This window comes from Chiloscyllium punctatum, chromosome 32 (genome assembly GCF_047496795.1).
Source record: "Chiloscyllium punctatum isolate Juve2018m chromosome 32, sChiPun1.3, whole genome shotgun sequence".
Taxonomy (NCBI): domain Eukaryota; kingdom Metazoa; phylum Chordata; class Chondrichthyes; order Orectolobiformes; family Hemiscylliidae; genus Chiloscyllium; species Chiloscyllium punctatum.
The window spans coordinates 11,009,686-11,032,684 of NC_092770.1; positions in this window are offsets into that span (position 1 = coordinate 11,009,686).

The following is a 22,999-nucleotide window of genomic DNA, read 5'->3' on the forward strand; positions in this document are numbered from 1 at the left end:
AAAGGGCTAAGAAGAGCCAGGATGGGACATGAGAAGTTGTTGGTGGATAGGATCAAGGAAAACCGTAAGGCCTTCTATAGGTACATCAGGAATAAAGGGATGACTAGAGTAAAATTAGGGCCAATCAAAGATAGTTGTGTAAAGCTGTGCAGGGAATCTGCAGACATAGGGAAAGTGTTTAATGAATACGTTTCATCAGTATTCATATTGGAAAAGGGAAACTTTAGTGAGAATACAGGCGACTAGATTAGATGGGATTGTGGTTAACAATGAGGCGGTTATAGAAAATATGGAAGATCTGAAAATATATAAGACCCCTGGGCCGGATGGGATTTATCCTAAGATTCTCTGGGAAGCCAGGAAGGAGATTGCAGAGCCTTTGGTTTTGATCTTTATGTCATCACTGTCAACAGGAGTAGTGCTTGAAGACTGGAGGATAGCAAATATTGTTCACTTGTTTACGAATGGAGTCGAGATAGCCCTGGTAATTATAGGCCAGTGAGCCTTACTTCAATTGTAGGTAAGGTGTTGGAAAAGGCTATAAAAGATAGGATTTATAACCATCTGGAAAGGAATAATTTGATAAGAGATAGTCAACATGGTTTTGTGAAGGGTAGGTCGTGCCGCACTAACCTTATTGAGTTTTTTGAGAAGGTGACATAACAGGTAGATGACAGTAAAGTGGTTGATGTGGTGTATATGGACTTTAGTAAGGTATTTGATAAGGTTCCACACTGTAGGTTATTGCACAAAATACGGAGTTTCAGGATTGAAGGTGATTTAGCAAATTGGATCAAAAATTGGCTAGCTGACAGATGGTGGTGGTTGATGGGAAATGTTTATCCTGGAGCTCAGTTACCAGTTGTGTGCTGCAAGGATCTGTTTTTGGGCCACTGCTGTTTGTCATTTTTATGAATGATCTGGATGTGGGCGTAGAAGGATGGGTTAGTAAATTTGCAGACGACACTAATGTAGGCAGAGTTGTGGATGGTACTGATGGATGTTATGGATTACAGACGGACAAAGATAAGATGCAGAGCTGGGCTGAGAAGTGGCAAATAGAGTTTAATGTGGAATAGTATGAGGTAATTCACTTTGAAAGAAATAACAGGAATGCAGAGTACTGGGCTAATGGTAAAATTCTTGGCACTGTAGATGAACAGAGTTATCTCAGTATCCAGGCGCATAAATCCCTGAAAGTTGTCACACAGTTGATAGGGTTGTTAAGAAGGCATATGATGTCCACTTTCACCACTCTGTTGATTTTGCAATAATCAATACAGAACTTTGATAACCTTCCCTGAGCTAATCTTTCTGGATTGTTATTTTCCAGATAATGCATCCCCTACATCCACAACATGACAAGACATTATTTAAACATTTTGACATAAAGTATCATCCTTGATCCGATGGTATTTCTTTGAGTAATCCATATACTATTAAAACAAATTAATGTTTCACTATTACTTTTGCATGGATTTTTCCTAAAGGTGCTGTTTCAGGAAGTATTTTAGAAACATCCAAAATCATTGAAAAGTATTGGTTCCATTCCTGATTTCAGGTGGTGGTCCTATGTAGACTATTAAGATCCTGGTAAATTGTACTTCAAAGCTAATAAAGTATTAAATGTGCAGATTTGCTTCATGGGGCTTTCCCTATGGTTGATATTTATGGTATAAGGGCAAAACTTGACTACTACTTTATGTAATCTTGCTCAATAAAATGTTTTAATATTTTAGTCTGAGTTTTCCAAATATCTAACTGAACTGCCATTGGAATTTATGAAACACTGATTAACTTTCATCATAATACTCAGCTGGAACTACCACCTGATGAGTCACTGCCCATTCTTTACTGGCTGCTATTTTAGGTAGTCTCCAACCTCATTAGTACTTTGTCTTTCAAATAATAACATTTTGATACTAATCTTGATACAATTTCTGTGTTGTCGTTTTTTAAAATTATCCTTCAACTCTAAATCGGTTTGTTGAATTTCTATTAAAAAGAATGGCTAAACATTGCAGCCTTATTTTCTTTGACTTCACCCTTTTTAAGTTAAATTTTCATAAACTTAAATCTTATAACTGAATTTCAAAATTATCTTCCTGTTTCATGGAATTCTTCTCTTCCTGTCTATTTCTGTGGACGTGAGATCTAGTCACAACACTGTCAGGAAACAATATTCCTTCTGTAACATTTCAGTTTCTTGTATCTCATTGATTATCTTACAATGCTTGGTTAAGTCAGTATTCATGAACTTGCTGACTAATGTCTCAAAATAAAGTCATTCCTTTTATTGGAATTTGTTTCACCAATCCAACTATATCCCTATTTATCAAGTCTCTTTTTAACCCAACAGTGTATAATCTGATGGGTTTGTAACCCTCAGTAAACCTTAAAGTGATACTTTCTCTTTCATTGACCTTTCTGGAGACAATAGTATCAGAAGCTAATATCAGTGACTGACTTGCTCTAGTGTCTCTTTCTCATGCTTAATTGATTTACTTGCTTATTTTGAATCATAAAAAACTACCTCTGTTTTTCCGATAATTTACTCAAAATTTCAAACAATTTCATGTTCCTTGTCAGTATTCAAATAAAATAATGTTCTTGACTCTCTTGAGCATGTCAATTTCTTTACGTTACTTTTTGTTCAATCTTTCTTCTTCATTACTTGATTTACGTATCCTTCTATTTGTTCTGCATAACTACTACTTTATCTCTTTCCAAATTTTGCATTCCTCCTTTCACTATATTGTTTTATGCCCAACTCATGGTCTTTAATTTCTCTAACTGTAGTTGAGGTTTTTTTGAAATATGTCATCTTTTGCATTTCTGTCTGCTTTTCTCTCTCTACTAGAGACAATAAAAACTGCAGATCTAACATCCAAGATAGACAAGCAGGAAGCTGGAAGAAGACAGCCAACCAGACTGAGTGTTCTTCCAGCCTCCTGCTTGTACCTTTCTCTCTCTACTGTATGTAATTTCCTCTGTTTTGCTGATTTTTCCATTCCTAAATGTCATTTGATCACTTGAAATACCCCATCCTCCTGAAATCCTGTTTCCGTATCTACCTTTATACCATATGTAAACTCTTCCAGTTTAGCCCCAGTCAAAGATTTTAAATAATCCACTAATATATTTCTTGCATCCAGAAAGCTGTTAGCAACATCCAAAGCATTCTTTAAATTCCATGCCATAATCATCACTACAACATGGCTACTTTATATGTGGAACCATCAAATAGCCATTCATTTCACAAGAAAGATATGGATCCCTCTTAAATCCATTGATTCATAATCGTGTCAAGAGCCCAAACTGTTATGATCTCAACTGGTGTCATTACTGAAAAAGTTAGCTCTCAGACTGAAATTTGGCCTCATAGATGGACTGAAAATGTTCAGTCTTATTATTTAAAAAAGTAGCGCCTCTTCATGTTCTCAAGGACAACGAGGAAATAATTCTTAGCCAACCATGATGTCCATGTCCTATGACTGAATAAAAAAAGTCATATTTTGCTTTGTTTTGGTTTTATCAAGGTACTCTGTCACTGAGTCAAAAGCACACTGTGTGGCAGATTTAATTTCAGAAATAAAACAAAAGTCTATTAAGCAAAGGAAATGAAGATAAAGCAGAATAGAATAATGTATCCATTTAGTCATAGCACAAATTCAGAGTTGCGAACACAGTAAAAGTCAGTAAAACAGATTTTTGAAAGCAATAAATCTTATACACCAGAATCCATTTATCTCACACCTTGATAGGTTTAAGGTAACTGTCACTTGAACTCTAAGACCTCCGAGAGCTTATTCCTGGAGCTATTATGCACCCAAATTTAAACATTCTCTGCTTCAAATTCTCTTCAAAGTGTTATCCCAAGACTGCCACTCTGGCACTATGACTAATGCTTTCTGCTGGGTAATCTTTTTTTCCCTCAATATATACCCTTCTCAGAAATGCTGCTTTATGCACATATCTCCATAGAAGGACTTCAAACAACTGCCTAAGCAAATGTAAAAAACAACAGCAACCTCTCTTTCTGAACTATAGGTGTTTCCCCTAAACCTAAAAAAAATCCTAAGTGCAGAAATATGGAAGAAAAAAGCTTTGTGGTACAAACGTCTACCTTTTCAGGTCATAAGTAAACAAAACCTGCTGAAGAAACTCTTGCAAACTGTTGTAAATGAAATCACCATGGGTACATAAATTCTTGCAAGTCTATTCTTAACTTCAGACACAAAGAAAACCTATATGATACTAATCAATAATTCAATACCCAAACATAAAGCAAGTGACATAAAAGTAAATAAGTCATAAATGTATATCACATCAAACAGCTCCCACACCAGTGTTTCTGGCATCAAAGGCAAATTTGAATAGCTTTGCATAATACAGCATCATTAAAACTGTTACAGTTGTCAGCACAGTGTTCACATTTTCAAAGGCATTTTGACACTGTGACATCTATGAAAACTTTCTGTCTTTCTTCAACAAATTAGTCCAAGGAGCAACCACAATGCTGAACTTCAGAACAAACTTGTGGTTCCAAGCACAGGAAAATCCAACTAAGCGTGAACATTCACCTGTTTAAATTCAACTGACCTTGTCCCACAGAGCAGGCAAATAAGTCATCTTTGCTTTGTTGAATGCATTCTTAGTTGAATTTATAACCAAACTGACTTTTTGCAGTTGACCAAACTAAAACGTGCAGACTGATACTGGAAACAGTACAAATCACACACAAATTATTGTACAGGAAGTTATGCAAAAATTGAGAAATAGATAGAATGAAGGGCAAGACATAAAGGAGAAATCAGGAAAAAATAAAATAAAACCTGCACAATTTCTTCTAAAGGAATGAGGTTTCAGGCTCGTATGATTAACTTTTCAGGACAAGAAAAGTTGTTCAATAGTAATTACCAATCATTAAGTTGCAAAACGAATCACCCAGTCCTGAGGTGTTTTCAATCATTTTTAATGCAAGTCTAGAGTGTAATTACTGAGTATGTGCCACCATAACAATTTCTGTGCCAAGTCAATTGGCAAGAATTGCAACATTGTTCCCCTCCACCCATTTTAATAGCTACATACTAAATTTTACTACGTATTTCACAACCTTAACTTGAAATTTGTACTTAATGAATAGATTAAATTTCATTACTGACCACACACAAACACACACACACACACACACATCACTGTCCTCTCATAGACACACACACCACTGTCCTCACATAGACACACACACCACTGTCCTCACATAGACACACACACGCACCACTGTCCTCACATAGACACACACATACACATATCACTGTCCTCACATAGACACACATACACACACATACCACTGTCCTCACGTAGACACACACACACCACTGTCCTCACGTAGACACACACACACCACTGTCCTCACATAGACACACACACACGCACACATCACTGTCCTCACATAGACACACACACATCACTGTCCTCACATAGACACACACACACACCACTGTCCTCACATAGACACACACACACATCACTGTCCTCACTTAGACACACACATATCACTGTCCTCACATAGACACACACACACATCACTGTCCTCACATACACATGTCACTGTTCTCACATAGACATATACACATATCACTGTCCTCACATAGACACACACACACACCACTGTCCTCACATAGACACACACATATCACTGTCCTCACATAGACACACACACACATCACTGTCCTCACATAGACACACACATATCACTGTCCTCACATACACATATCACTGTTCTCACATAGACATATACACATATCACTGTCCTCACACAGACACACACACACATATCACTGTCCTGACACACACATATCACTGTCCTCACATACACATATCACTGTCCTCACATAGACACACACACACATCACTGTCCTCACATAGACACACACACACATCACTGTCCTCACTTAGACACACATACACATATCACTGTTCTCATACAGACATATACACATATCACTGTCCTCACATAGACACACACACATATCACTGTCCTCACATAGACACACACATATCACTGTCCTCACATAGACACACACACATATCACTGTCCTCACATAGACACACACACATATCACTGTCCTCACATAGACACACACACATATCACTGTCCTCACATAGACACACCTCTATTTCAGTCTTATCATGAAAATTAGAGCATTCGATTGTGCAATTGAATCACTGCATGAGGGAGCACAAAAGGAGATGCCGTTCTTTCCAATACATTTGCTAATATTCCAACGAATTTAATCAATTCCACTCCTCTATCTTTTCCTAAGTAAGCTGTAAATTTTGCCCCTCCAAGTATTTTTCCAATTTCCCTTTGTAGATAACCACAGACTCATCCTTTTAGATGGTGCATTCCAGATAACCATAACCTGTTCTGTATTTTTTCCCCACTTTAAGTCAGCAGTGGTTGCATTGTCAGTTCCATTAAATTGGTATCCTCTGGTTACAGACTCATCTCCACTGATTTAATCTATCAAATCTCCCCTTAGCCTCTTTTGCCTTTGGTACATAAATTGAAATTCTTCACCCCAGATAGCATTTGAGTAAACCTCCTATACACCCTCCCCAAGACTTTGACATCATTCTGAATATATGATGTCTGGAATAGGCGACAATACTGCAGCTGGTGTTTAACCTATTGAATAAATAATTTTCCTGCTGACTCACATTTCCCTTGTTTGTTATCATGATTACAGTAATAACACAGCAGACTGTTGTAAAGGTCATATTTCTAATTTGCTCCATGGACTGAGAAATTACTGAGCCAGCTGGCGATAGATAAGAAAGATCCTGAAGAAAAACTATGTGAATGGCTAATTGAGGACTTGCCTTGGCATTCTGCTGCTTTCATGACTAAATATTGTGACTTTGCCAGTGCAGACCTCTGTATCATATGGGGATATTGGAAAAATACCTGATTTGAGCTGTGATTGAAAATATTAGCAAATGTAATTACTTATGCTGGAAAAATAAACTCGATAGATCTTTAGCAATGTTCATTGCAGATTAAGAATGTAATTTTAAAATCTGTGTGCAATTACATTGTTAATTATTGGATCATGATGCAATATGAGGTCTATTTTTCTCCATTTGCTAAATTTCAGTGAAGAGAATGAGCACGATTATAAAACGACGATTTCATTCTTTACTCACATTTATTTTTGTATTAAGATTAATGAATCCACTGTAGGAAAGGTAACCCCTTCCTGACTTAAGGCTTGCAATTTGTAGTAATGGATTCCATCCATGTGCATCCTCCATCACTTTGGTTGTTAAAGATAACGCAATACTAAACTTTCAATCCAATTTAAATGTATCCTTTCTCTATTTTAAGTACGGAAAAGGAGTGTGTAATTTTCAGCATTTGAAACTCTAGTAATATTGAGCCTTGGACATTAGCCCTGGATAGAAGCCATTAATGGTAATTGTACACAGGAGCATAGAACAACTTGGGTATTATTGTGAGTCAATTTGAGCTGTAATCAGCAAACCAACCATCTGTAATACTTAGCTGGTTAAGGATCTGCAATGCAATGCTATGAAAGTGGCAAAAATATAACTAATGATTAATTGTACAATTAGCAGATTATTATTTGATAATTAAGATACTATTCAGGGAAAACTTTCTATTCATAGACTCTGTTCATGTTCACTGCAGAAAGATGCTTTGCATAAAGCATATTGGCACCTCTACAAACCGAAACTGGCAAGTTTGTGTGTGATGTGAATACTCAGAAGCAGAAAACACACAAGCAGCAACTACTAGCACAAAGCTTGCATTACACAATATTTCAGTTTCTCCAAAAACAATAAGTGTACCAAATGCTTTGTAATGCTTTGCAGAATTGTTAACTGGGGTCTGGCAAAATATGTGAGCAGTAATTCCATGGAGCCCTCTTTTTCATCTCAGCATGGAAGTAGGCAGTCAAAACAAATTTCAGGAAGAGAAACAGTTTATATGGCATTTTTGGGATACCGAAGATGGGTTGCAAAAAATATCATCCCAACTTTTATCATGCCATAGATACATGGGAAATTTATGATGTTGTGTCTGAGTCAATTGAAAAATAACCATACATTCTAAGCCCACTTTCTCATTTGTATTTCCTGGCTTTGTACTTAGATTGCACATCCAAGTACTTCTGAAAAGAAATGAAGGTTTCTGCTTGTGCCACCCTTTCAGGCAATGAGTTCCAGACCCTACTAACATGTGACTGAAAAAACATTCTTCTCAATTCCTCTCTAATTCTTTTGCCATTTGCTTTAAATCTTCCCTCGCCCTACACCCCCTGATTTCCTGCTCTGCTAATAGAAATAGTCCTTCCCATCGACTTGAACTTGGTCCCATGTGATTTCAAACACTTCAAGTGAACCTATCACCTCTCTTCAGCCTCCTCCATTCCAAACAAAACAACCCCAGCCTATCTGTTCTTTCCTCATAGCTAAAATATTCCACTTCAAGTCATTTCTTGTATGATCTCAACTGATGGAAATGCTGGACAATGAGATTTCATAATTAACTCTGGCTTTATGGAACCTCAACTTGTTTTCTTTTGCTATTTGTTTACCATGGTAATCAATCATTGAAAATATTACCACTCACAGAACAAATCTAAAAAGAAACTGAAAACCATATTCCTCTCTCTTTTCAACACAAAACCTCACTTCTACATCCTCTTCAGTAGAATCAGTGAACAGAACTGTACACTGTTCTCTAACTGTAGCCTAACTATTGACTAACAGCAAATGCTTCCTGCTTTCACAATTCAAACCTCAACTAATCAGAGGAAGTTTTGACTATTCCTTAACCACCTTATCTAGTATCCGACAAGCTTCAGGGATCTCTGGACCCATGTTCTTATACATTTTTCATTAGCCAAGACTTTTTAAAGTATTTCCTTGCCTTCTTTGCATACTCCATTTCTGAAAACCTGCTGCTGGTCTGATCACATTTTTAAAACATCCAACTTACCTTTTGATGACTTGTGCACTGATGATTCCTAGACAAGGACCCTCTCTTATGGAGCTGGCCAGGAATCCTGTAATCTAATTATGGACATGAGCATTGTCAAATCACACCCTACTTTTCAGCATTAGTGCCACGTTTCCCAATTTAAATGTTAAGATGTAAGGTGCATATGGGATAGGATGAGATTTAGTTGGATTAAGGATTATGGAGGCGGGTAGGTAACGAACAATGATTCCAGTTGGGGAATATACAGATTGCTAGGTAAATGGATGATGCCTTAGAATCGATCAGAGAGTTGAGGCAGGGGCTGCTGTCGGGTCACTGGGGGCATTTTGGGCCAGATTGTGAGCTGGTGTTTTTCAGGTCAGGCTGGGTTTGGGACTGTTCCATATCTGATCAGATGGGGTCTGTCAGGGAGATGGGTTTGTTAAATTGGGTTGTGATTGGTAGGGTCAGAGATGGAGTCAAGTCTGGTTGTCAGTTTGGGTCAGCAGTAGGCTGGTCAAGGTGTGGGTGTCAGGGAGTGGTGGGTCAGGGTGGGGCAGATCGATGGTGGTGGCAGGAGTTGGGGCCTTATTATTGAGGGGGTGGGGTAGGTCAGTGGTGAGTAGGGGTCAGTTTACTTGTCACCTAGGAGTTAGACCAGGTTGTTAATCCTCTAATCTTTCCCAGATAACTTTAGTCTTAGTGAGTCAGAAACAACTGAATTCTATGACTTGGAAGGACTTTTGCAAACAGTTCCAGAAACAGTGGAGCTACTCATCAGAATTTTCAATTTCCTAGGCAATTCCCTCAGCCTCTGCTATGTCAGGACTTTGGTATGGTCCCGACATGTAACTCCCATCTAAACTGCAGAAAAGTCGATCTGGTCATCAGAATTTCAGCGCTATTACCTCATATTTCTCTGAACTGAGTTATAGTTGCCACTTGACTAGTCCAATTCTGACTTTCTGCCCTATGCAGATTTCTCCTTCACCACCAACCAGATGACCAGTTTTTTGTACCACTGGTAAGGTTCTTTATTGTGCCATGTACAGTCCAGTTTATACCACATATAGCAAAGGATCACTTTCAAATTCTGGGAAACCATTAGAAATAGTTTTACTGTCACAAAAACATATGTCAATTACCCTTTGCTTATTAAACTGAGACGTAGCCTGCCACTCTTCCTTGGGTCCCATGGGCTCTCACTTTCCTCACTGGTATTTAGATGGGTCAGTTTTTGTCCAATATGTGCAGGAGGGTTTCATGACACAGTATGTAGACAGACCAACAAGAGGCAAGGCCACATTGGATTTATACGGGGTAATGAACCCGACCAGGTGTTAGATTTGGAGGTAGGTGAGCACTTTGGTGAGAGTGACCACAATTCAGTTACGTTTATGTTAGAGATGGAAAGGCATAGGTATATACCGTCGGGCAAGAGTTACAGCTGGGTGTAAGGAAATTATGATGCAATTCAGCAAGATTTAGGATGCATACGATGGAGAAGGAAAGTTTAGGGGATGAGCACAATTGAAATGTGGAGCTTGGGGGGTCTATAATACAATCCCAATAAGGTGCTTGTTCAAAAAGATCTACTGCATGTCCTTGATAAGTACGTACCTGTCAAGCAGGGAGGGAATGGTCGAACAAGGGAACCATGGTTTACTAAAGGAGTTGATTCTCTTGTCAAGAGGAAGAAAGAAGCTTATATAAAGATGAGGTGTGAAAGCTCAGTTCGGGTGCTTGAGAGTTACAAGTTAGCCAGGAAGGACCTAAAGAGAGAAGAGCCAGGGGGAGACATGAGAAGTCTTTGGCAGGTAGGATCAAGGAAAACCCTAAAGCTTTCTAGAGGCATGTGACCGGTAAATTACATTGCATTTATTTCAATGCAAGAGGTCTAACAGGGAAGGCAGATGAATTCAGGGCATAGTTAGGATCATGGGACTGTGATATCATAGCAATTACAGAAATATGGCCCAGGGATGGACAGGACTGGCAGCTTAATGTTCCAGGATACAAACGCTACAGGGAGGACAGAAAGGGAAGCAAGAGAGGAGGGGGAGTGGCATTTTTGATAAAGGATAGCATTACAGCTGTACTGAGAGAGGATATTCCTGGAAATACATCCAGGGAAGATATTTGCGTAGAACTGAGAAATGAGAAAGGGATGATCACCTTATTGGGATTGTATTATAGACCCCCTAATAGTCGGAGGGAAATTGAGAAACAAACTTGTAAGGAGATCTCAGCTGTTTGTAAGAATAATAGGGTGGTTATGATTGGGGATTTTAATTTTCCAAACATAGACTGGGACTGCCATGGTGTTAGGGGTTTAGATGAAGAGGAATTTGTTAAGTGTGTACAAGACAATTTTTTGATTCAGTATGTGGATGTACCTACTAGAGAAGGTGCAAATCTTGACCTACTCTTGGGAAATAAGGCAGGGCAGATGACTGAGGTGTCAGCGGGGGAGCACTTTGGAGCCAGCGACCATAATTCTATTAGATTTAAAATAGTGATGGAAAAGGATAGAACAGATCTAAAAGTTGAAGTTCTAAATTGGAGAAAGGCCAATTTTGACTGTATTAGGCAAGAACTTTCAAAAGCTGATTGGGGGCAGATGTTCACAAGTCAAGGGATGGCTGGAAAATGGGAAGCCTTCAGAAATGAGATAACGAGAGTCCAGAGAAAGTATATTCCTGTAAAGGTGAAAGGAAAGGCTGGTAGCTATAGGGAATGCTGGATGACGAGAGAAATTGAGGTTTTGGTTAAGAAAAAGAAGGAAGCATATGTCAGGTATAGACAGCAGAGATCGAACGAATTCTTAGAAGAGTATAAAGGTAGTAGGAATATACTTAAGAGAGAAATCAGGATGGCAAAAAAGGGACATGGGATAGCTTTGGCAAATAGAGTTAAGGAGAATCCAAAGGGTTTTTACAAATACATTAAGGTCAAAAGGGCAACTAGGAAGACAATAGGGCCCCTCAAAGATCAGCAAGGCGGCTTTTGTGAGGAACCCATTGGAGATGGTGGAGATGCTCAATGAGTATTTAGCATCAGTATTTACTGTGGAAAAGGATATGGAAGATATGGACTGCAGGGAAATAGATGGTGACATCATGAAAAATATCCATATTACAGAGGAGGAAGTGCTGGATGTCTTGAAATGCATAAAAGTGAATAAATCCCCAGGACCTGATCAGGTGTACCCTAGACCTCTGTGGGAGGCTAGGGAAGTGATTGCTGGGCCCCTTGCTGAAATATTTCTATCATCGATAGTCACAGGTGAAGTGCCGGAAGACTGGAATTTGGTTAACGTGGTGCCACTGTTTAAGAAGGGTGGTAAGGACAAGCAAGGGAACTATAGACCAGTGAGCCTGACATTGGTTGTGGGCAAGTTGTTGGAGGGAATCCTGAGGGACAGGATGTACATGTACTTGGAAAGGCAAGGACTGATTAGGGATAGTCACCATGGCTTTACGTGTGGGAAATCATGTCTCACAAACTTGATTGAGTTTTTTGAAGAACTAACAAAGAGGATTGATGAGGGCAGAATGGCAGATGTGATCTCTATGGATTTCAGTAAGGCGTTCGGCAAGGTTCCCCATGGGAGACTGATTAACAAGGTTAGATCTTATGGAATACAGGGAGAACTTGTCATTTGGATACAGAACTCGCTCAAAGGTAGAAGACAGAGGGTGGTGGTGGAGGGTTGTTTTTCACAATGAAGGCCTGTGACCAATGGAGTGCCATAAGGATTGGTGCTGGGTCCTCTACTTTTCATCATTTATATAAATGATTTGGAGGCAAGCAGGAGAGGTATAGTTAGTAAGTTTGCAGATGACACCAAAATTGGAGGTGTAGTGGATAGCGAAGAAGGTTACCTTAGGTTCCAACAGGATCTTGATCATATAGGCCAATGAACTGAGAAGTGCCAGACGAATTTTAATTTAGATAAATGCGAGGTGCTGCATTTTGGGAAAGCAAATCCTAGCAGGACTTATACACTTAATTGTAAGGTCCTTGGGAGTGTTGCTGAACAAAGAGACCTTGGAGTGCACATTCATAACTCCTTGAAAATGGTATCAGAGGTAGGTAGGATAGTGAAGAAGTTGTTTGGTATGCTTCCCTTTATTGATCAAAGTATTGAGTACAGGAGTTGGGAGGTCATGTTGCGGCTGTACAGGACATTGATTGGTTAGGCCAATGTTGGAATATCGCATGCAATTTTGGTTTCCTTCTTTTATCGGAAAGATGTTGTGAAACTTGAAAGGGTTCAGAAAATATTTACAAGGATGTTGCTAGAGTTGGAGGATTTGAGCTATAGGGAGAGTTGACTAGACTAGGGCTGTTTTCCCTGGAGTGTCGGAGGCTGAGGGGTGACTTTATAGAGGTTTATAAAATCATGAGGGTCATGGATAGGATAAATAGGATAAATAGACAGAAAGACTAGTGCAGGACTAGAGGGCATAGGTTTAGGGCAAGAGGGGAAGATATAAAAGAGACCTAAGGAGCAATGTTTTCATGCAGGGGGTGGTACGTGTATGGAATGAGCTGCCAGAGGAAATGGCGGCGGCTGGTACAATTGCAATATTTACAAGGCATCTGAATGGGTATAGGAAGGGTTTGGAGAGATATGGGCCAGGTGCTGGCAGATGGGTTTAGATTGTATTGGGATATCTGGTCAGCATGGACGAGATGCACTGAAGGGTCTGTTTCTGTGCTGTACTTCTCTATGACTCTATGACTATGTCAGGAATAAAAGAATGATGAGGGTAAGATTAGGGCCAGTCAAGGACAGTGGTGGGAAGTTATGCATGGAGTTCAAAGAGATTGGAGGAGCACTAAAAGAATATTTTGCATTAGTATTCACACAGGAGAAAGACAATGGTGTGAAGGAGAATACTGAGATAGATTAGACTAGAAGGGATTGAGGTTAATAAGATGGAGGTATTAGCAATTCTGGAAAGTGTGTAAATAGATAAATCACCTGGGCCAGATCGGATTTATCCTAGGATTCTCTGGGAAGCCAGGGAGGAGATTGCAGAGAATTTAGCTTTGATCTTTATGTCAACATTGTTTACAAGAATAGTGCCAGAAGACTGGAGGATCGTAAATGTTGTCCCCTTGTTCAAGAAAGATAGTAGAGACAACCCTGGTAACTGTAGACTAGTGAGCCTTACTTTGGTTGTGGACAAAGTTTTGGAAATGATTATAATAGATATGATTTATAATCATTTAGAAAGGAATAATTTGACTAGGGATAGTCAACACAAGTTTGTGAAGGGTAGGTTTTGCCACACAAACATTGTTGAGTTCTTTGAGAAGGTGACCAAAAAGGTGAATGAAGGTAAAGCAGTTAATGTGGTGTACATGTATTTTAGTAAAGCATCTGGTAAGGTTCTCCACAGTAGGCTATTGCAGAAAATATGGAGGCATGGGATTGGGTGTGATTTAGCCATTTGGATCAGACATTGGCTAGCCGTAAGAACACAGAGGATGGTGATGAATGGGAGATGCTCATCTTGGAGTTCAGTTACTAGTGGTGTACCGCAAGGATCGGTTTTGGGGCCACTCCTGTTTGTCACTTTTATAAATGGTCTGGATGTGGGCATAGAAGGAAGGGTTAGTAAATTTGCAAATGACACTGAAGTCAATGGAATTGTGGACAGTGCGGAAGGATGTTGTAGGTTAAGAGGGACATAGATAAGCTGCAAAGCTGGGCTAGGAGGTGGCAAATGGAGTTTAACGTGGAAAAGTGTGAGGGGTGATTCACTTTGGAAGGAGTAACAGCAATACAGAGTATTTAACTAATGGTAAGATTCTTGGTAGCGTGGATGAACAAAGTGAACTCGGTGTCCATGTGTGTAGATCCTTGTAAGTTGCCACCGAGGTTGATAGGGTTGTTAAGAAGGCAGTGTGTTAACTTTTATTGGTGGAAAGATTGAGTTTTGGAGTCATGAGGTTATGTTGCAGCTGTATAAAACTCAAGTGTGGCCACACTTGGAGTATTGCATCCATTTCTGGTCGCCGCATTATAGGAAGGATATGGAAGCATTCGAAAGGGTGCAGAGATTTACCAGGATGCTGTCTGGTATGGAGGGAAGGTCTAATGAGGAAAGGCTGAGGGACTTGAGGTTGTTTTCATTACAGAGGTGAAGGTTAAGAGGTGACTTAATAGAGGCATACAAAATGATCAGAAGATTAGATAGGGTGGACAGTGAGAGCCTTTTTCCTCGGAAGGCGATGGCTAGCATGAGGGGACATAACTTTAAATTGAGGGCTGATAGATATAGGACAGATGTCAGAAATTGGTTCTTTACTCAGAGAGTAGTAAAAGTGTGGAATACCCTGCCTGCAATGGTAGTGGACTCGCCAACATTATGGGCATTTAAATGGTCATTGGATAAAAATATGGATGATATTCGAATGGTGTCGGTTAGATGGGTTTTAGATTGGTTTCAAAGGTCGCCGCAACATCAAGGGCCAAAGGGCCTGTAAGGTTCTGTGTTCTATGTTCACCTGTCTGCCATTTGGAACCTTTATAAAAGCCTTGCTAAGGCTTATTTAGTCTGCATTAAATTTGCTAGCTTAATTGACACTCCTTGTTACTGCCTCTAAAAAATTCAGTTGTCAGTCACAGCCAACCCTCTCTTAATAAATCCATGTTGATTGTCACTGATAATTTTGTGTCTTTCTATTAAAATGATGTATTCTGTCCCTCAGAGATTTTTCCAAATGCTTGCTTACCACGAAGGTTCAGCTGACTGGACAATAATTGCTTGGTAAAAACAATGACTGCAGATGCTGGAAACCAGATTCTGGATTAGTGGTGCTGGAAGAGCACAGGAGTTCAGGCAGCATCCAAGTAGCTTCGAAATCGACGTTTCGGGCAAAAGCCCTTCCTCAGGAATAAAGGCAGTGGGCCTGAAGCGTGGAGAGATAAGCTAGAGGAGGGTGGGGGTGGGGAGAAAGTAGCAAATTGCTTGACTGTCCCTGCATCTTTCCTTTTTTACACAATCTCTTTTTACACCTGGTCTGACCTACATGAGATTTCAGGTCCGCGTCACTGTGGTTGACTCTCAACTGCTCTCTGAAATGGCCACTTACTTCACCGTCAGCTAGAGTCTGGCAATAAATGCTGGCCAGCCAGCAACACCCATGAGTGAATATTATAAAAAAGCACAATGGTTCATTTTTTGCTGTTCTCCAGTCCAATGGCATCATGGTGTATTCAGAAAATTATTGTTGGAATTTTTACTTTTTCCTCCTTTGTGATTCACTTACCAATTTGGAATACAGTACTTCTGAGTCCTCCAATTTATCTGCATTCACATGTACGAATCCCTCATATTTCCTCTCTCACCATGGTTACTTGATTGGATATTCTAGAAACCCTTTCTTAACTATGCTGTTTCTTTGTGAAGACAGAAGAAAAACTCATTAATACCCTTAGCAAAATCAATTTCCTCTGCACACAAGTATCTTTTTTGGTGTCCAATAGCTTACACTTTCCTTGGTTATAACTTTGCCCTTAATTTAGTGTACTTATTAAACATCTTTGGTTTTTCTTCGAATATACTTGCTAACATTTGTTCTTGAGCTCTGTAATGATCATTTAATTGTAATACTGTATATTTTCAAAAGTAGGTTTATTGACTTTTTAAACAATAGGTACAGCATATAAAAATGATGTCAGGCGCCATTCCCTGTTGATTCGTTGCCAGCCAAAGGCAGACAGATTGGTAAGTTATCTCAGTATCAATCACTGAGAGAACCATTCTGAATTCAATTAATTTTTAAACAACACAATGGTCCTTTTTAAAAGATGCAAGCATTCACTAATACCTGAACATGTTTGTTCTGATCCATCTCTATCGCCTCCTTCATTTCCTTCGAGTAATTGTTACCAATTAACTTTTGTCAAATCAAGACTCATCTTGACAAAAACACCCAAGACAGGCCTTGGTCTATTCATGGAGTGCCATAATTATGCTATACTTAAGTAAATCATGATTCACCATTTAAATAAGGCCCTCCTGAAACATATTTCCATCTGCTGTTTTGACAAGATTCAGGTGAGTTTTCATAAGATTTTATAGTCCCAGATAGGATTCTCTAAATTACCAAATTATCAGATAAGCAGGAATGAATCAGGTCCTCATCTTTATTCATCCCTTAGATGGTTAATTTTACAAAGAATGTTTTTCTTTGTATTTGCCTTTCTCACAGACAAGTTAATTTATGTTTTAAAATGAGTCATTTTAATCAGGCTTTTGTGAATGAATAGTAATTACTAACAAGTGAGTTTATTAATCACGAAACACAAGAAAAACTAATAATGCAACATATACATGTAATGGAATTGAGAAATGAATCAAAAACACAAAAAAGTTAAGAGATATTTGCCTCAATCGCCAAGTCATTTGTGAAGAATAGAGAGTGAAGCACCGATTGTCAAGTAGTCAACATTTAGATTCTTGGCTTTGCAAGTTGACTGAAATTCTTTTGTCCGACTTCCTTGTGGCTAGCTTGCTGGCTAGCTGGCATATAGCTCTTCGAGTTTTATAGTGACTAGGGGGTGGTTCTTCAACTGTGCCCTTCACACTATATTAGTGTTCAAACTGAGGCTAGAACACACAACTACCTCTGCCCTCTGGCTTGTATGAGTACATCAATTCCCTAACACATATCCTTTCATTAATGCATTCAGACCAGGATTGATCTAGCTTTTAATCTATGCTCTTGTGTATTTTTGCAAGAAGCCAAACTACTGTTTCTTCTCCCATCATGAGCACAGTTTAAGATAATACTTGGGAGATTACAGTTCTGTTTGAAATGGACTCCCCCCGCCCCCCCATCCCTTTGAAGCTTCCTTGACAACTCATCAGACATGACATTCCAGGGTCTCTTTCTCCAAACAGTCATTGAATTTATATTCACGGTCATAGAATCTTCACATTGTGGAAGCAGGCCTTTGAGTACACACAGACCCCTCCGAAGTGCAGTCCATGCAGGCACATTCCCCTACCCTACCATTGTAATCCTGCATTTCCCATGGCTAATCCACCTTGTCTACACATCCCTGGACACTATGGACTATTTAGCATGACCAATCCACTTAACCTGCACATCTTTGGACTGAAGGAGGAAACCAGAGCACCCAGAGGAAACCCACACAGACATGGAGAGAATTTGCAAACTCCACACAGACAGTCGTTCGAGGGTGGAATCAAACCCGGGTCCCTGGCACTGTGGGGCAGTAATGCTAACCACTGAGCCTCTGTGCTTTCATTTGTTTGTCTGTAGCAGCTCTCTTTTTCAAAGAAAAACACGTTGAAATTAGAAGTTTGATATGTCTGTTGATGATCCAGGAATATGATCCATGATCACGATACAGCTCAGCTTCATTCCTTCAAACTATGTTCAGAATGGGCGGCACGGTGGCACAGTGGTTAGCACTGCTGCCTCACAGCGCCAGAGACCTGGGTTCAATTCCCGACTCAGGCGACTGACTGTGTGGAGTTTGCACGTTCTCCCCGTGTCTGCGTGGGTTTCCTCCGGGTGCTCCGGTTTCCTCCCACAGTCCAAAGATGTGCACGTCAGGTGAATTGACCATGCTAAATTGCCCGTGGTGTTAGGTAAGGGGTAAATGTAGGGGTATGGGTGGGTTACGCTTCGGCGGGGCGGTGTGGACTTGTTGGGCCGAAGGGCCTGTTTCCACACTGTAAGTAATCTAATCTAATCTAATCTAATTGCCCCTTCTATATTGCCATGTTCTGGCTAAAGCAATCTTTTCCTGGATGCTATTTAAGAATTCTGTGTGCAATACTTTTTATTTTGATTTGTCCAAGTTCACATTAGAATTGTTAAAATTTTCTATTATTGTTGTCCTATTGCTTGTTACCTCTCAGCAATGTGCCTACAAATTTTTCTGCTTTCACTTTCTGTGATAGCTTTCTGAGACTGTTTTCTTTTGGAATAGTGAGATTGCCTTATGAAGAGAGATTGAGGCAACTGGTTCCATATTCCCTAGAGTTCACAAAATGAGGGATGACCTCATTGCAACTTAAAAACAAAAATCCTCACAGGACGTGTCAGGTGGATGTATTGCACGTGTTTGCCAGCTGCAAAACCCAGTGAACCGAACCTGAGGGTAAGGGATAATCATTAAAGACTGAGATGTGGAGGAATTTCTTCTCTCAGTGAGTGTGTGAAACTTTGGAAAGGGCTCAATCATTAGGCATGTTCAAGACAGAAATCGATATATTTCTGGAGGCTAAGGCCATTAAGGGAAAGAGAGAGAGTGTAAGGAAGCAGCATTGAGGTGGATGATCAATCAAAATCTAATCAAATGGCAGGTCAGGTCCAAGGGCTGAATGTTCTAGTTCTGTTGATAACTTTGAGAACATAACAAACAGGGATGAACAAAAAAGAAGCTGTAACTTTGGTGCATTTGGATTTTGAAAAGACAGTCAATAAACGTAAAGTTGTCACAGTCCTACTGGACCATAGGACTGCTCCCCAATTAAAGAAGAGAGAGAGAACTAGTGGTGCCTTTACTTGATGCTCACCATACCTCATACAAACACAACCCTAAATGCAACCTCAGTGAGTACAGGAATTGAACCCACAATATTGGAGTCACGCTACATCACAAGAAAGCCATGCAGCCAACTAAGATAGACAATTCCCCACAGTTAACAAGGTGTCACAGGAAAGCTTACAACAAAAGAACTGATGGTCTTAGAATAACTATACTTGCATGGATAGATGGTATAATGTAGCTAGTAGAATACCATAAAAATCAACTCTGGGGTCTCAACTATTTGAAAATCATTATAAAGACTTAGATGAAGGGACTGAGTGCATTGTGGAAGTACAAAGGTACATCAGAAAGACTTCTGAAGAAGACACGAAGAATTGCATTAGATTGCAGCCAAATTATGTCTGCGAGAAAAAAAAGACAGATATCGTATAAGATGGCAAAATGCAAGGTTATCCATTTTGGTTGCACAAACAGAGAAATATTTAAATAGAGAAAGACTGATATGGTCTAGAGGATTTAGGTGTCTATATTCACAAATTACTGTAAAATTAGCATGCAGTCCAGTACGTATTTAACTGAGCAAATGAAATAAGTCTTTATAGGACCAAGAATGGTACACAAAAGTAAGGGAATCTTACTCCAGTGCATGAGTGAGATCACAATTAGCATACTACCACAGTTTTGGTCCCTCCCCTGTACACTGAAGATATTTTTAAGAAGGCACAGTACATGGATTAGGTTGGAGAGGTTGCATTATGGGGAAAGGTTGAGCAGATTAAGTTTATACTCAAAGGAGTTGGAAGTAAAAGAGGTAACCTTCTTGAAACATACAAAATTCTGAGGGAGCTAGGGGCTGAGAGAATGTTTCCCTTTAAGGGAATCTAGTCATAAAAACCCCATAGCTTCAGATTTAGAAGTTTTCCATTTAAGGCAGAGATGAGGAGAAATTTCTTCCTTCAGAGAAACATTTGTCATTGGAATTCTCCACCCCAGAGAGAAGTGGGGCTTGAGTCATTGAATACATCCAAGACTGGGTTTGACAGATTTTTGATCTACAATAGAACTGAGAGTTTTAAGTATTATAAAGAAAATGAAGTTGAAGCCATAATTAAAAGAGCCATGATATTATTGAATGATGAAACAATTGCAGATGTGTTATGGACCAATCCAAAACATTGTCAAATCTATCAAGGAGATAGCATCGACCCTAACATTTATCTTATTTAAAGACAAGTGTATGGTGTCGTGTTCCAGATATAATTTGATAATTACACCACTCACCTTTAAGTGAAACACACTTATTCTTCTCTATGGCTAAAATACAAACAAAAGAAAGAAGAATTTGTATAACTTTAACTCTATTGGAAAACATAATGGAATAATAGATTATTTAACTACCAAACAGCATCTGTTCCAATATTATTATATCCCAGAAACACACCCTTGGCAAAAGCAAATTCAGTAAAATAGATTGTCTCATGTGTAATGTTTCTCCAATCCAGGAAGGAAGAACATTGAGAGAAAATTTTAGTAGAGGTAGAGGTATAGCAGCTTCCACAGCCAACTTCAAAACTCCAACAAGGAATGAAAGCTAAACTAAAATCCTGGTTCTGTGGGAGCCTGAATCTACCCATTCATGCTGCTTCTATTGTTCCAACTTTAAAAAAAAAGGACTCACAAATTATTTACTTTACTGGCTTGGAAGAGGTAGCTCAACACTTATGGCTCAAAACCTCTCCAAAAAAGAAAGGACAATATGAACCTCTTAAAACCCCAGTATGGCATATCCTGCCTCCAATGTTTTTTTTAATGCTTTTGTGTTCCTGCAAAAGCTGTTTAACTGTGTTTGTATGATCCATGGACTGATATTGGCATGATAACAGATCATTACTTTAGAAAGATCTTCCATGGTTGAATATAAGTAAGGAATAAGTTCATTTTTTGCTTCTGAGTGGGCCAGTGTTATAAATTGTAATCTCATTTTGTCAAGTTGCACTGAGGCCTTGTTAAACTGTGATTTCCCTTGATGTGTGTGGGTGGATGGTGTGGAGGTTGAGGGGGAGGAGCTGATAGAATGAGAGAGCTGGCAGATGCATTTATTGCCTGCCCTGCATGACAAATACATAAAGAAGCACAGCAAACGAAATGAAACACAATGGAATTTGCAACTTCCCCTGGACATAAATATTGCTTTTTGCCCTCTTTCAGGCATTTTTCTCATTATTTTAGGGCCAAATAATGCTGAGGGCAAGATTTAAATCTATATAAAATTCATTCACTTATGCAGAGTTCAAATTGAATCCTTTGTGCCTGTCAAAGCTAACTATTGTCAAATGCATTGTTCTGTCTACCTAAAACAGCATTAAAATACAATACAGCAATCTCCTTTCTGAGACATGATGGAATGTTTTATTTCACCATCAAATACAGAATTACATTTGATTTGTTAAAATGCCATTTTTGGTATTTTTAAAATTAATGGTCGTTAAACATTAGTTCTCATCACTAAATTAAACACGATGAAATGTCTATTTCAATAATACATTAAAATGTCTTATTAACAAAAAAAGCTATCAGTTAAATAAGAATGCTTTTTTAATGTGTCAGCAATACATCACAGTACTTCTCAAAAAGACAAGAAAGACCATAACACAGATAAATGTCCAAAGGTTTAAGGGGTTCTGAAACATTTATTTTGGCAGAACAATATACAGCAAACTAAATAATGATTTATAAAGGTTAAGGCTTTCTTCCTCAATTTTGTCTTTATTGTCATCAGATTTTTGGTAATTCATACTAACAAGTTGCCTTAAGCTTAATAAAGACAAAGCATGCCTTGCTAATATTTCATTCAATGTCAAAACCTTTTTTCAGCAGTTTCATTGCAGTTAAAAATGGTGTCAAATAAAAAGACTATGTAGATGCGTTTTGTGGGTTACCTGGCTATCCTTACCACCAGAAATAAAAAGTCTGGAAATAACACTACCATTCTAAGCCATGTGCTGGCAAGCCTGACAAATTGCCTATGTTCACATCTTCTGTTTATAATCACATTCCAAACTTTTGTTGGTTGTGATCGGGGATACCAAGAGCTCCAGGGAACATCAAGGTTTGCAACATGAGAAGTGTGCATCTGCATCTGGTGGTAACTTGCTGTTGATGCAAACCCCAGTAAGCTCTTTATTATCTAGATGGAAGGTCATTGGAAAGCAAAATACTGCACATACCGGAGAAACTCAGAAAAAGAAGAATCTCCTGAAGCTTCTGCCAGATCTAATGAGTTTCTCCAGCACTTACTTAGTTTCTATTTCAAAATCAATGTTTGTGGGTAACAGTATTACCACAATGAAGGTTGTAATTAAGTCAGAAGTCACACAACACCAGGTTATAGTACAACAGGTTTATTTGAAATCACAGGCTTTTTGGAGTGCTGCTCCTTC